The sequence below is a fragment of the Apium graveolens genome, chromosome 8, assembly GCF_009905375.1.
Source record: "Apium graveolens cultivar Ventura chromosome 8, ASM990537v1, whole genome shotgun sequence".
In the NCBI taxonomy this organism is placed as follows: domain Eukaryota; kingdom Viridiplantae; phylum Streptophyta; class Magnoliopsida; order Apiales; family Apiaceae; genus Apium; species Apium graveolens.
Window position 1 is genome coordinate 213,152,348 of NC_133654.1, and position 15,967 is coordinate 213,168,314.

The 15,967-nt window shown below is 35.2% G+C and overlaps 1 non-coding gene across 1 annotated transcript; it reads right to left on the reverse strand.

The window, feature by feature from the left end:
• Nucleotides 1–4,573: 4,573 nt before the first annotated feature.
• LOC141681378 (small nucleolar RNA R71) lies at nucleotides 4,574–4,680 on the reverse strand. The gene has a single exon (XR_012558817.1). It is a non-coding gene; the product is annotated as a small nucleolar RNA R71 (small nucleolar RNA).
• Nucleotides 4,681–15,967: the final 11,287 nt, after the last annotated feature.

The window sequence follows — 15,967 nt, forward strand, 5'->3', positions numbered from 1 at the left end:
CCAAATGGATATAAAGAGTGCATTTCTAAATGGAGAACTCGAAGAGGAAGTTTATGTTGAACAGCCTCCAGGGTTCATTGATCCAAAGTATCCAGATCATGTCTACTTACTGGATAAAGCACTCTATGGACTGAAGTAAGCTCCAAGGGCCTAGTATGAAACACTTGCTCTATTTTTTCTAGAAAGTGGTTTCACAACAGGTACAATTGACAAAACCATATTCTATAAATACCATGGTAAGGACTTATTATTAGTATAGATATACGTTGATGATATCATTTTTGGATCTACTAATTATAAACTCTGTGAGAGATTTGCAAAGCTAATGCAGTCAAGGTATCAAATGATTATGATGGGAGAATTGAGTTATTTTTTGGGGTTACAAGTTAAACAGACTGATGAAGGGATCTTTATAAATCAATCAAAATACACCAGGAATTTGCTCAAAAGATTTGGAATACAAGACTGCTCAACTGCATCAACTCTTATGGCCACTACAACCAAGTTATATTTAAATACTGTTTTTTCAGTAGATATAACTAACTACATAGGTATGATTGGCTCACTCCTATATTTGACTGCTAGTAGACCTGATATCATGTATACTACCTGTCTCTGTGCAAGGTTCCAAGCTGATCCAAGAGAACCCCATCTATTAGATGTGAAAAGAATTTTTAGTTATCTCAAAGGCACCATAAATTTGGCATTATGGTATCCTAGAGATTCAGATTTTAAACTAATTGGATATTCAGATGCTAATTTTGCAGGATGTAAAATAGACAGGAAAAGCACTTCTGGAAGCTTCCAATTTCTTGGTGGCAGATTAGTTTCTTGGTATAGCAAGAAACAAAAGTCAATTTCCACATCAACTGCAAAAGCAAAATATATTATTGTCGGAAGCTGTTGTGCTCAAATTCTATGGATGAAGAATCGGTTATTGGAGTATGGGTTAGATTATTTTACTATTCCTATATATTGTGATAATCAAGTGCTATTGCAATGACAGGAAATCCAGTGCAACATTCAATGACTAAACACATCAGCATCAGGTACTATTTTATAAGGGAACATGTGGAAGCAGGTACAGTGGAATTGGTCATTGTTCCAACAGATCAGCAAGTAGCAGATATATTCATCAAGCCTATCTATGAAGCTACTTTCACAAGATTGGTGAATGAATTGGAATGATATCAGGACATTTCTCAAACTCTGATAATTAAGACATAATTGCTGATAATTGAAGCATGGTATCTTATTATGTGTTAGTACTTGTTAGATATTGATTATTGTGTTAAAATCTGATGCCATGATAACATGCAAATTAACTTTTGTGAATTCTAGCTGATAGCTGCATGTTAGAACTACTGATTATGCGTATATGCTCTGATATTAGTCAAACTTGCTTTGACTAATAGATCCTGACAGTAGTTGTTAAATTATGATATTGGTCAAACTAGTATTGACTGATAAATCCTAATAGACATAATTAAAATACTGATAATGGTCAAATTTTGATTGACTATTATATTTCATTGATTATTTTGAATTTATTTGAATTAAATGGTTATTTAGTATTTTTAAATAACAGTGAGTTAATGGAATATCTTTTAATTGATTATTTGGGTTTACTTTTGTTGTAAGTGTCTTTTAACTCTTGAGTACTTACATCGGGAATAGGAATTTGAAAAGGGAAATCACTTTTTGTTTACCTAGATACGCGTAATAGTGTATGCATGCAATGCTTAATTATTACATGGTTAATCAAAGAGTCTTTTCAGTTTTTTTCTCCTCTGCTATAAATACAAACCCTCCACTTCCAAAACTTCTCACTGCCTTTTCATACACAACTCCTCATCTTCTCAAATCTTTTGTCCAAAAGTTCAAAAACATTCATAAAGAATGGCTCAACCCAAATTCTTCACTCGCACTGAGGGTGAAGTTTACTATCTAGCTTTCAAGTTGAAGGAGGGTCATGTCTACTATGACCCTTGGGGACTTAGAGTCAAGATCAATCACCAAATCTGTAATCCTCATGACATTCCATCATCAGTTTATGAGGATTCGTCTTTTGATCAACAAATTGATGTCCAGTTCTTTCAACTAGCAACCATTCTCGAAGAGGAACACCGGGCCAAAGAGGCTCTTGAGCTACAAGAGAATATTATTTCTCTTGCAGGCTCTATGTCAAGTATTTATCATCACAGGGCGATGAGGGAAGAGCAGGCTGCAAAGAGGCAAAAGAAGTCCGAGTAGTTAGATTGTTTTAGGGTTTTATATTTAAAATTCTATTAATCTTGTACTCGTCTTCTAAAATATTAATGAAATATCTTTTGCCTTCTTTGACTCTTTAAGTGAATGAATGTTTATTGTCTTGTTTGTGCTTGAATGTTTGTAACTGTTAATATTCAAATTAGTACTGCATGCTTTATTTCAGATATTTTTCAATAGTGCATGTGAGAAACTAATCTCTGTTGAGTTCATATGTTCACTACAGTACAGATTGAGCATATTGTTGAGTGGCATTTATGATACTTTATAACGCTCCATAAAGCTTTGAATTGATGTTTTATACTCGAGTTGTTAGTGTTTTTAACGTGTTTTTGTAGTGTTTTTGCATTTCAGGCATTTATGAGGAATACAGGTACATTGGAATTGTTTAGATGCTAAATTGGTGTTAGGATGGTGTCTAGAATAAAAGCTCGTGGAAAGACCAGCTCAAATTAGCAAGAAAAGAAAGAAGTCAGAATTTTCTCTAGAGAGACGGCGCACCCGCACTGTGAAAGTGCGCGGCCGCGCCAGGATGGCAGAATGTTAGCGCGCCCACGCTGGTCAAGCGCGCGCCTCGCCAGGTCGAGAAAATAAAATCCAGTTTCTTATGGAATTTTGATCCATTGGACTTCTACTTTGCATGGGCTGCTATATATACATAACTTATGTTCGTTTTTCATAACAAGACATACCAGAGCTTAAGAGGAAGGTGTAAGAAGACCGTAGAGCACAATTCAACCAAGGCGAAGAAGATCTAGTTTATTCTTGTGATTCTTTGTTTTAAGTTGTAACTTTGGATGATAGTTTTCTTATTCGTGAACCTTTACTTTTGTTTCCTACTTGGTTTTATTCAGTATAAATACTACATTTATTATACCATCCTTTCATCGGAACCCACGTTAATGATAAATCCGATTATGGGCTAGTCGTTATCGTGGGGTCCTAACAAATTTATTTATGGATTTCTTTAGTTAATTCATTTCGGTGCCTTAGTGTGTGGTGATTGTATGATAACCTGGCATTGGTTTTGCTTATTCATCTGACGAGCGTCGCGAACTTATAAGATAGCTTGTTAATCTTTAATGAAGCAAAAGTGAATTTCAAGGTTTAGAACTTGCCATGCTAGCATAGGTTCATGTATTTGATATGCATGATTCGTAGGTAATTTTAACCATCTTACTTTCCCTATGTAATCACGATAGATAACTTGTGCATTATACCGTTATGTTGTCAAATTCTATAGACATATAGGATCTCAATATAATTGGTATCAATTCAACTTCTATCTCTTTTGTGGATGTCTGGTAGTATGGTATTCGTACAACGAAAGCTGGCGTTTATCAGTTTCGTGTTATCTGATTAGTGTCATCACCATTACATACGAAGGTTAAGAACGGAAAGGCTATTTAATGAAGTTAGAATCCCATGTTTGTGTCATATATTATTCAACTCTCTTTAATATCCTAGTTTATGTTCTTAGTAACAACCTCAAATTGTTATTCATCTTAGCATTCGATAATAACCATACTAGTGTTGCATAAATACATTGATTGAAATTAACCTAAATCTATCCCTGTGGAAGCGAACTAGAATTTATTCTATATTACTTGTGATCGCGTATACTTGCGTGAATATTAGCACGTGTTCTAGCCCTAACAAGTTTTTGGCACCGCTGCTGGGGATATCGATGTTAATTTTTAGTTTATGTGTTTGTCATCATTGGTCGTTAAAGTTCAGTGACTCAGCCATTGTTACTTACTTAATTCCTTGTCGTGTTTCAGGTACTCTAGCGAGCGTGTATGCATACGCGTTCTGGGTCTCGTAAGAGAACACTGAATCAAGCTGAGGAAGAAGTTGTAGTCGAGGAGAAAGTTGAAGAAGAGATCTTAGTTGAGAAAGAAGAAGAAGTTCTTGTTGCAATGGGAGAACCAGAAGCGAATCCAAAGGCTTTAATGGACTACTCCCAACCGAAGATCAATGATATTCAGTCTTGCATTGTTCAACCAGCCATCTCGGCTAATACCTTTGAGATCAAGTCGAGCACGATTCAGATGATAACTCATTTCAGTTTGGGGGTTCTTCGACAGAACACCCAAACATGCACATCAAAGATTTTATCGAGATCTGCGACACTTTCAAGTTCAATGGAGTTTCTGAAGATGCTATTATGTTGAGGCTTTTCCCATTCTCTATGTGGGTCAAAGGTAAGTGTTGGTTACATTCTCTACCATCAGGGTCTATCACCAAGTGGGAGGATCTTGCGCAAAATTTCTTAACTAAATTCTTTCCTATGGCGAAGACTGCTGCAATCAGAAATGCACTTACTCAATTTGCTCAGCAATCTGGAGAATCTTTATGCGAGACTTGGGATCGATATAAGGAGATGCTTATGAAGTGTCCTTATCATGGGATGCCTGAATGGATGATCATTAATTGTTTCTATAATGGTTTGGGTGCTACTTCTAGACCCATGCTTGATGCAGCATCAGGAGGAGCCATGTGGGCTAAAAGCTACGATGAAGCTTATGAATTAATTGAACTGATGGTTGCTAATGAATACCAGAATCCTACTCAGAGACTATCTCAGGGTAAGGTAGCAGGAATTTTAAAGTTAGATGCAGCTACTGTTATAGCTGCTCAGCTTAAGGCTTTGACGATGAAGGTGGATTCTCTGTCTAATTATGGAGTTAATCAGATCACTAGTGTCTGTGAACTTTGTGTTGGTGCCCATGAGACTGATCAGTGTGCTATTTCTAGTGGGTCAGCTCAGTTCGTGAGCAACTTTCAGAGGTTACAGCAACCTGTACCAGCCACCTATCATCCTAACAATCGCAATCATCCTAACTTTAGCTGGAGCAACACTTAGAATGTGGTTCAGCAGCCTTATCAGTAGTATTCAACAAAGCAGTACAACCCCCTGGGTTTCAGCAACCGCAATATGCACCAAGGCAACAACTCCAGCTGCAACAGTCTAACGAAAAATCTGAATTGGAGGAGTTGAGTCTCATGTGCAAGAGCCAAGCGGTTTCTATCAAAACCTTGGAAAATCAAATTGGGCAAATTGCCAATGCCTTGTTAAATTGTCAACCTGGTACACTTCCTAGTGACACTGAAGTACCAGGAAAGAGGGAAGCCAAGAAGCAGGTAAAGGCAATTACATTAAGGTCTGGAAGGTTACAAATCCCGAACAATCTCAAGTTTCGGATGAAGAAGCTATAGTTGAGGAAGAAGTACAGAAGGAAGCTGAAGTGGAACCAAGGAAGACTATTGTTGAACACACTCCTCGTGAGGGTAATACAGGGGAGAAACAGATTGTTGGATAAGCAGTTTGAGAAGTTTCTGGAGGTGTTCAAGAAACTTCACATCAACATACCTTTCGGTGAAGCTCTTGAACAGATGCCTAGTTATGCGAAGTTTATGAAAGGTATACTTTTTCGGAAGGTAAAGCTTGATGACTTAGAGACAGTTTCTCTCACGAAGGAATGCAGTGTTGTGCTGCAACAGAAGTTGCCTCCGAAGCTTAAAGATCCTGGAAGCTTTACTATTCCTTGCACCATTGGAAAAGTGTCGTTTGACAAATGCTTATGTGACTTGGGAGCTAGCATCAATCTGATGCCTTTGTCAATATTCAAGAAGTTGGACTTACCTGATCCAAAACCTGCTTATATGACTCTATAGTTGGCTGATCGTTCTATTACATATCTGCGAGGCATTGTTGAGGATGTTTTGGTCAAGGTGGATAAACTCATTTTTTCTGCTGATTTTGTAATTCTTGATTTCGAGGAGGATAAGAAGATTCCCATAATCTTGGGAAGACCGTTCTTGGCTACTGGCCGAACCTTGATAGATGTACAGAAGGGTGGGCTCACCATGCGAGTGCTGGATCAAGATATAACTTTTAATATGTTCAATTCCATGAAATTCCCTACGAAAAATGAGGAGTGCTTAAAGGTGGAGTTGGTCGATTCTGTGGTTACTTCAGAACTTGATCAATTACTAAGGTTTGATGCCTTAGAAAAGGCCTTGTTGGGGAATTCTGCTAGTGAAGATGATGAATGTGATGAGCAATTGCAATATCTGAATGCTTCTCCGCGGAAGAGGAAGATGTATATGCCTTTTGAATATCTTGGAATGGAGGAGCTAAATAAATCTCCAAAGCGCCTCAAACCATCTATTGAGGAAGCTCCTACACTTGAGCTTAAACCATTGCCTGAACACTTAAGGTATGCATTTTTAGGTGATGCTTCTAATTTGCCTGTTATTATTGCATCTGACCTTTCAGGTAATGATGAGGAAAAACTTTTAAGAATTTTGAGAGAATTCAAATTGGCAATTGGATGGACGATAGCAGATATTATGGGAATCATCCCTTCTTATTGTATGCATAAAATTTTGCTAGAGGAAGGTAGCAAGCCTACTGTTGAGCAATAAAGAAGGCTAAATCCGATCATGAAAGAAGTTATGAAGAAGGAAATTCTCAAATGGCTGGATGAAGGGATCATCTATCCCATTTCTGACAGTTCTTGGGTGACTCCAGTTCAGTGGGTGCCAAAGAAAGGAGGTATCACAGTTGTTGCTAATGAGAAGAATGAGCTCATTCCTACTCGAACAGTCATGGGGTGGAGAGTTTGTAAGAATTACAGGAAGCTGAACAAGGCCACGAGAAAGGATCACTTCCCTCTGCCGTTTATTGATCAGATGCTTACAGATTGGCTATGCATGAGTACTACTGTCTTCTGGATGGCTATTCGGGCTATAATCAGATTTGCATTGCTCCGAAAGATCAGGAAAAGATTACTTTCACTTGTTTATTTGGTACTTTCGCTTTTAGAAAAGTTTTTTTTTGGTTTGTGTGGGGCACCTGCCACATTTCAAAGATGCATGATGACTATCTTCTCTGACATGATTGGTCAGAATGTGGAGGTATTTATGGACGACTTCTCTGTGTTTGGCGATTCATTTGATGAGTGCTTGCGGAATCTTGGCAACGTTCTTAAAAGGTGTGTTGAGACCAATATGGTTCTCAACTAGGAAAAATGTCACTTTCTGGTGCATGTGAGAAACTAATCTTTGTTGAGTTCATATGTTCACTACAGTACAGATTGAGCATCTTGTTGAGTGGCATTTATGACACTTTATAACGCTCCGTAAAGCTTTGAATTGATGTTTTGTACTCAAGTTGTTAGTGTTTTTAACGTGTTTCTGTAGTATTTTTGCATTTCAGGCATTTATCAGGAATACAGGTACATTGGCATTGTTTGGATGTGAATTTGGTGTTAGGATGGTGTCTAGAATAAAAGCTCGTTAAAAGACCAGCTCAAATCAGCAAGAAAAGAAAAAGTCAGAATTTTCTCCAGAAAGATGGCGTGCCCGCGCTGTGAAAGCGCGCGGCCGCGCCAGGATGGCAGAATGTTAGCACGCCCGCTCGAGTCAAGCACGCGGCCATGCCAGGGCGAGAAAATAAAATCCTGTTTCTCATGGAATTTTGATCCGTTGGACTTCTACTCTGCATGGGCTGCTATATATACATAACTTATGTTCATTTTTCATAACAAGACGTACCAGAGCTTAAGGAAAAGGCGTAAGAAGACCGTGAAGCACAATTCAACCAATACGAAGAAGATCTAGTTTATTCTTGTGATTATTTATTTTAAGTTGTAACTTTGGATGCTAGTTTTCTTATTCGTGAACCTTTACTTCTGTTTCGTACTTGGTTTTATTCAGTATAAAGACTACATTTATTATACCATGCTTTCATCGGAACCCACGTTGATGATGAGCCCGATTATGGGCTAATCATTATCGTGGGGTTCTAACGGATTTATTTATGGATTTCTTTAGTTAATTCATTTCGGTGCCTTAGTGTGTGGTGATTGTATGATAACCTAGCATTGGTTGTGCTTATTCGTCTTATGAGCGTCGCGAACTTATAAGATAGCATGTTAATCTATAATGAAGCGAAAGTGAATTTAAAGGTTTAGAACTTGCCATGCTAGCATAGGTTCATGTATTTGATATGCATGATTCGTAGGTAATTTTAACCATCTTACTTGCCCTATGTAATCACGATAGATAACTTGTGCATTAAACCGTTATGTTGTCAAATTCTATAGACATATAGGGTCTCAATATAATTGGTGTCTATTCAGCTTCCATCTCTTTTGTGGATGTTTGGTAGTATGGTATTCGTACAACGAAAGTTGGCGTTTATCAGTTTCGTGTTATCTGAATAGTGTCATCACCATTACATGCGAAGGTTAAGAACGGAAAGGCTATTGAATGAAGTATTTAATGAAGTTAGAATCCCATATTTGTGTCATATATTATTCAACTCTCTTTAATCTCCTAGTTTATGTTCTCAGTATAATCTCCTAGTTAATCTTAGTAACAACCTCAAATTATTATTCGTCTTAGCATTGGATAATAACCATACTAGTGTTGCATAAATTCATTGATTGAAATTAACCTAAACCTATCCCTGTGGGAGCGAACTAGAATTTATTCTATATTACTTGCGATCGCGTATACTTGCGTGAATATTAGCGCGTGTTCTAGCCCTAACATATATTACAGGAAGTAAATGATGTAACAGAAGAAATTTATGAAAGATTTAATTCTGAACTCATGAGAATTATAATCTTTGAGGGTTATGTTCTATCAAAATTCTTTGAAACTTTCTTTTTTTCACCAAGAAAGTTGTCCACACTCAATCTCAAAATCATAAATCTTATATCTTAAATTTATTCTTACAACTGAAACACTTGAATCCATTTCTCAAATGTTGCCAAAAATCAAGTGAGATAGTTCTTGAAATTATGCTCACCACTCAGAAACAACATTAAGTTGGTTAGAGACTACATGTTGAGGTAGATCTTAATGATACTGACGGAGACACAGGGGTTTCATCAGTTTTTACTAAAGACCCTGTGAAAACTTTCAATAAACACATTCAAGTGTTAGTTCTTTGCAAGAAGAACAAGGTTTGAGATCATGGTACATGATAGTAACCTAATCAAATCCTCTCCAAATTTTGTCAAAAAAAATAAAAATCCTCTCCAGTTCAAATGGAGGTTCCATAATTGGTGAACAACAACTGTCATAACCACAGTGTTAACTGTGAGTTTAATTGTGACTTCAGATTCATAAAGTATAAATACTGTAATTACTTTATTAGCATTTATTCTAAATACTGATTTGGTATTTTCAGTATTTATTATTTATGTTTTAAAAATCTTGTTGGTATGATTATTTCTAGACCTTATTTAAGGACTACCTCTAGTTGTATGACCACATATCACCCTTCTTTAGCCACCTCTTATTTCTGTAGGACAATCTTTTTGAGCTTTTCTATGAGTTGTGTGAAAATATTTAGAGAAAAACAAAATTAAAGAGAGGCAAGATCCTTCCTGGCAAAAGGAGAAGTATATGAGAGATAGGATTTAGTAATCCTTGTGAGGAAGCTCTGACTATTAAAATTCATAAGATATGTGGTGTGAGGAGTAGTGAGACTATTTTAAAAGAAAAAAAGATTAAGTTTTACTTGTTATATGTTTGCAGGTGCACAGAGTACTAAAGAAATATATGCTGAACAACAGTCTATTGAACTTCAAATAAACTCTGATGTACCAAGTGTTGTTAATCTCCCTGCAAATCTAAGTACTGATACTTTCTTGCAATCCATACAATCTACTATTCCACCGCATGAAACAATCCATGTTTTTACTGAAATATAATCCATTCACTCTACTATTCCACCACCTAAAGTAATCCCCGTTGTTGCTAAAGATGAAGTAGCACAACAGTCCATTCATAAAGTTTCATCCATTTTAGGGTCACCATAGCACTCTACAGGAACTGAGGTTCTGGAAGTAAATTAGAAGCTCCAGTTCATTTATCTACAATTCTTGAAGATGTGGAGTTAGCTGCTGATGGTATGGAAGCTTCTAAAGCTGCTGGATCACATACTGCACCAATTTCTAATTCTATCTTACATGATAAAGCTGGTGATGAAGTTCAGCAGATAGTGCAAAATCCAGTTGTAAATAAAGAATCTAATGATGGTGAAGAAGCTAATATTTCTAATGTTCTTATAGATCCTTAAGATGATCTTTTCTTCCCTTATAGATCCTTAAGATGATCTTTTCTTCCCTTAAGATATGTCTACACATGAAAAGATGATACATGTCCTATTTACAGAACGAATGCGTTAAGCATCTGGAAACAGCTGAATGGAAAATTCAAAATCCTGATATGCCGACTCATATGAAAGCATCTACTCTGATTGTCAAATCCTTACATACAGCTCAAGAAGTAACTACTTCTCAAATTAATCAGATAAATGAATCATTGATTGCTTCAAAGTTGTCTACTAATCAGGTTATTCAGAAACAAATTGCACCAATAGTTTCCAGACAAACTGCGATTGAAGCCAATCAAGCTAGATTGGAAGTTAAACAAGTTCAAATGTCTGATCAACTTACCGAGGTACATAATTCAATGGAGCTAATTCTTTCTCTACTTCTTGGTGATGATGCCAAAAAGGGGGAGAAAATTGTTAAATCTAAATGCAGACAGATGACATTGACAAATACTGATGATGAAAATCCTGATGGAGGTAATAAGGGAGAACAGAAAGATAGTGAATGGAGAAAAGGTAAAGAGTTGGTTGGAGTTAGTGGTTCATCAAAAGCAATCACTAGATCTCAATCTAGACAAGGTGGAGAAAGTAAGAGAAATGAAAGAAGAGTTAGAGAATTGACTGTGACAACAACAATGCAACAATCTTTACAAGTCACAACTGCTGATGAAGATCAAGGTATTCTGGAGATAGAAGTTGGTGCTGAAGCAAGTCAATATCTTCAAACTCTAAGAGTAAAAAGAAAAAAGATAACTCTATTTTACAAGGATCCAAAGATTCAAGCATTTGACTCTCATGTGAGTAAAAGAATCTTTGAAAGAGAAAATCCTGGAGTTGATCTAGAATAGCTAAGACAAATGGAGGAAGACTTCAAGAATTCAATGAAGACAACAAATGTTGATATTGCTGTTATCTCTTAAAAACTTTATGAAGATGATCCTTCTAATAGACCAATCAAAGGTGTAGTTATAAAGGAGGTAAGTCATGCAGAGGATGAAAGATCTTTCAGATCTCAAGCTATTTTAACTGCTGACAGGAAGCATAAAGGAAAAGAGAAGATAATATATAAGTCAAAGATTTCAAAGCCTAAAGCCAAGGCTGTTGAAAAGAAGAAATCAGTATCTAAAATAACTAAATTATAAATACTGATAGATCCAATATAAATCTTTTGATACTGATGAAATTACTGAAGAAGAAGAAATCAGCCAAGCTCACCAAAGAAAGAAGATTTATGGAGCTGATTGGGCTGATAAATTGAAATTAACCTCTGACAATGCTCAAGTTAAAGAAGAGGTTGTTATTCAACCAATCATAACCTCTGATTCTACTCATGTTGTTGATTTCTCAAATCAAATTCAAGCAAATTTATTAAGTCCTGATTTTGAAGATATAGTCTCTGATAAGCCAGAACTTACTTTTGAAGAAAAGAAGAAGCTATTATGGGGAAGCAAGAAACCAGCACCTAGAAGAGATTCTTCTGAAATATTAAAGAAGATTTATAGCGAAATTCTCTATCTAGAAAACCTGGAATCATAAGTGGTCTTGGAAGATTAAATGCTGATGATCCATTTATAGGAGATGCTTTGACTTTAAGAAAGAATTCTAACTTGACGGAAATTGGAGACAATGTGATGCTTGAAGACTTACAGAAGATCACATCAGTGCAAATTGTTATTGATCATGTTGAAGAGAAGATAATCTATTTTCTGGAGTCTGAGAGAAACTTAAGGTTGAATCAAGAATAGTTAAGAGATAAACCATGGCAGGAATTGGAACTTATTGCTACAATTCTCAAGGTAACTAATTCTGTAACTGCCAGATGGTCTGCATTCATAAAGAACCTGATACAGTTAAAGCAGAAAAGAATGCCTTACAAATCAAACTACATTCCAAAGTACATTGATCAAACTGAATATTTTATTGATATGCCTATTGGAGGAGCCAATATAGAAATGAGTCTAGGGATTAAAGTTTTAACCTTTAATCCTGATGGAAAGAAAATTGGGTGTCTGGAGCTAAATGATCTATCTCTTGGAAATTCGAAGTTACATAATCTCAGAGCTGCCATCTATCAGAATGATGAATCAACATATGAACTAAAGGAACATAAACAGAGGATGCAATGATATTTGGATGTAATGGAAGAAAATATGCTGAGGAAGTTTCTTGAAGATTTTTCAGATTGTGTTAGAGTTCAGAATGAAGAGTAAAGTCTGATATTCACTAAAGCAAGAAAGAATATGCTTACTTGATTTCTGCATTTAGATAGTTTTGACATCATCAAATTGGAACTTTTATATATTGTCATAATGCACAAGTTGGGGGGAGATTATTAGATATAATTGATAATATCAGCATAAACTATCCGAACTTCATATCAGGACTTATATCAGCATTTACTGAAGAGTGACGTCATCAATACTTATATCAGTACTTGATGATCAGCAGATGATGTCATCAGGATTTGTCACTTCAGTAGATATTCAATATGGAAAAGGAAAGCAGGAATTCAAGGAGGTGATATCTCAGAACCAATCATACATGGATAGGTTTCCTTATTGTAATAGAATATGATTTCTTATTTCATTGTGTAGATGTGCTCTATATAAAGCACATATTAGGTTCATCCTATATGCATTGCGAACATTGTTATATCATTCGCATAACCTAGAAGCTCTCAAGGATAATTGTTCATCCTTTCGAGATAGTACGTTTGTAATCAGTTTTTATCTGTTAATATAAAAACTGTTGATTATGTTGAAGCTTTGTCGAATTAATTGCATAAACTGTATTCACCCCCCTCTACAGTTGATTACGGGCCTAACACATAATATAATCTCTTTAGTTGGTTGTGTGGTCCTACCCCTCTATTCTAATACATTTTGAAGGATTACTCAACTAAAGGGGAGAGATAATACAGAAAAATAGTGTTTCTTATATTCAGGAGGAGAGTTTTCACCTTTGTTGTACCAAGGGGAGGTTCTTCATCTTAGAGGGAGAGATTATTGGTTTTAAGTTCCAAAATATTTTCTATGTGCCTTATTGAAAGATCTGAAGATTGAAGATAAAATTTGAAAGAGACGTATCTATCTGCAACCTTACGTAAGGGAGAGAAGAAGTAGTTCTCTGATGAAGCTAAAGGTTTATATAAGATGCAGAAGGTATAAGATAGAACTATATACAAGTCCAAAGCTGAATGTTGAAAGCTTAGTGAAGATCTATTTTTGGAGTTAGTTAAGTTATCCTCCAAATTGTTGCTTCTCCATTATTATTTAACTGCCAGGTGTAACAATCAAATAGGGGGGAGATTGTTGAGCAAAATTGAAGCTGAATGTTTAATTCAACAGTACTGGTTTGAATAACTCAACATAGAACAAAGGACTTGAAAATAATTTATATTCCATATGAAGTTCATTAAAATATTCTTGGTAGCTGCAGTGATTTTGGTAGCTGCAGTGAAGAAGACGTCAACAAAATTCCGTATGAAGTTCATTAAAATGTCCAGGCAATAGATTATTAAGGTTAAAGTCATTTGAAGCAGTTAATAAGGTTAGTGTGAAGACCTGAAGGATTTTAAGTGAAGGTGAATGGATAGTATATAGGACTTAATAGTGGATTATATAAGTTCACAATACGAAGGCTTGAGAGTGGAACTAGTTGTCTGTTAACCAGACCAATTGCGTTAGGCGTCAATGATCCGTGAAAAGAAACTAAGTATTATTCTTAGAAAGAACTGTTAAGTGATATTCATAATCACGTTTAATGTCAAATGATTTAATTATGAAGACCCGGAGATTGGAAGATTAGAAGGCAGAAGATTGAACACTTGAAGATATAGAGGATTACATCTCAAGGCACACAAAAATGTCTTAAAGGCTTGAAAATAATTAAGTACAAGTGGCTAGACTTGCATTGTCGATTTGTAGGTTTAAAGACAAGTACATGGGTTAATTTCGAGCCAATTTGAAGTATGCTGTCGATTACTAGAATTGTATACCCAAAGAAATGCCAAGAAATATTACCATCAAGTCACTTGGTCGAATTCTAGGAGTTGCAAGTGATATATTGTCGATTCTATCCCTTCTTGGTCGAGTAGTAGTCTCATTCTGTCATACATGGTCGATTTCTAGATTTGAAGGAATGAAAAGGTCAATTAGTAGCACAAGGTGGCCCCATTTGGTCGATTTGTAGGAGTCCATGTCACTTGTTCTATTTCTAGGTAATCCAAGCATTGTGTTGTCGATTTGTAGCTTGTACAAGATTACTCTGTCGACTTCTAGCATCATATGGTAGATTTTCAGCTTGATAAAGGATAATCTACCACCTACTAATCCTAATTATATGGACTACAATGTACCCCGTGTCCCTATCTGTTAGATATAATTGATGATATGAGTATTTAGAACTATCAGAGTTTGCCATCAGAGTTTGCTAACTGAAAGTTATCAGACTTTATGAAGGCTATCAGTATTTGACAAATCAGAGTTCATCATTAACATCTGTCAAGACTGATTTCTAGGAAGTAATTGATTCATACAAGAAGCCTTCGATTTGCAGAGATATGTCGGTGTAGGACTTATGCCGGTGTAGGACTTTACTTATTTGTAGCAATCAATAGTTGAATATGTCTTAGGAATTATTATTCATGTATATCATATCAACTAACTGATTATGCAACTGTGCAGTATGTAAGCACATATTAGGTTAATACTTGATGTGTCGTGCATTGTTTTATCTTACACATAATCTAACAGCTCTCAAGAATAAAAACATATTTACCTCGAGTTGTGTGTGTTTGTTTGTTTGATTTATATTTCCGCTGCTTTAAACGATTAAAAACGATAAACATACATATTTAAGTTTTAACTATTTTAAAATTTTAAGAATTTTATTATTTAAAACTTATTATTATGCATCTAACTCTTTTATAAATATTTTTTAATTAAAACATATATTGGATTAACAATTTTACGAACTTTTATACCATCAAAATTAATGTATATATATTATGGATTTTGACTAAAATGGGTTGAAATAAAATTAATGTGTATTATAAATCTTGGCTAAACAAAATTAAAGACAAAATAAATAATCCATTAGATCGGTATAAAAATGGACCTTGCAGGTTAAAATAAAATTCTTAAATCATACTTTAACTAATCACAAATAACTATTTAATTTAATTATGTGGCTACTCATTTTAAAATCAATTTTCATGTGTGTTTTAATTATAAAATTTATTTGTAATTAAAAATAAAAATATATAAAAATGTTTTTTTTTGAAAATATCGCAACAATTAAAATATAAAAATGCTGAAAAAAATTAAAAAAACTCGTACACGTGAGATATAGGCTAGTATAATTATAAACTGTAAATGTATAATAATGTATAAGTTGCATGTTCACAAATTTTAAATTAATATTTGGAGTTAAAGTAGGAATAAAAAGGTGTTAAAAATTAAAATTTGAATGATGAAGGGATTACTGTTAAAAAATAAATATGATTTTTGATTGGGGCGGATCGGGTGAAGGCAACGTGATTGGCACAGGGAAACGAATAAT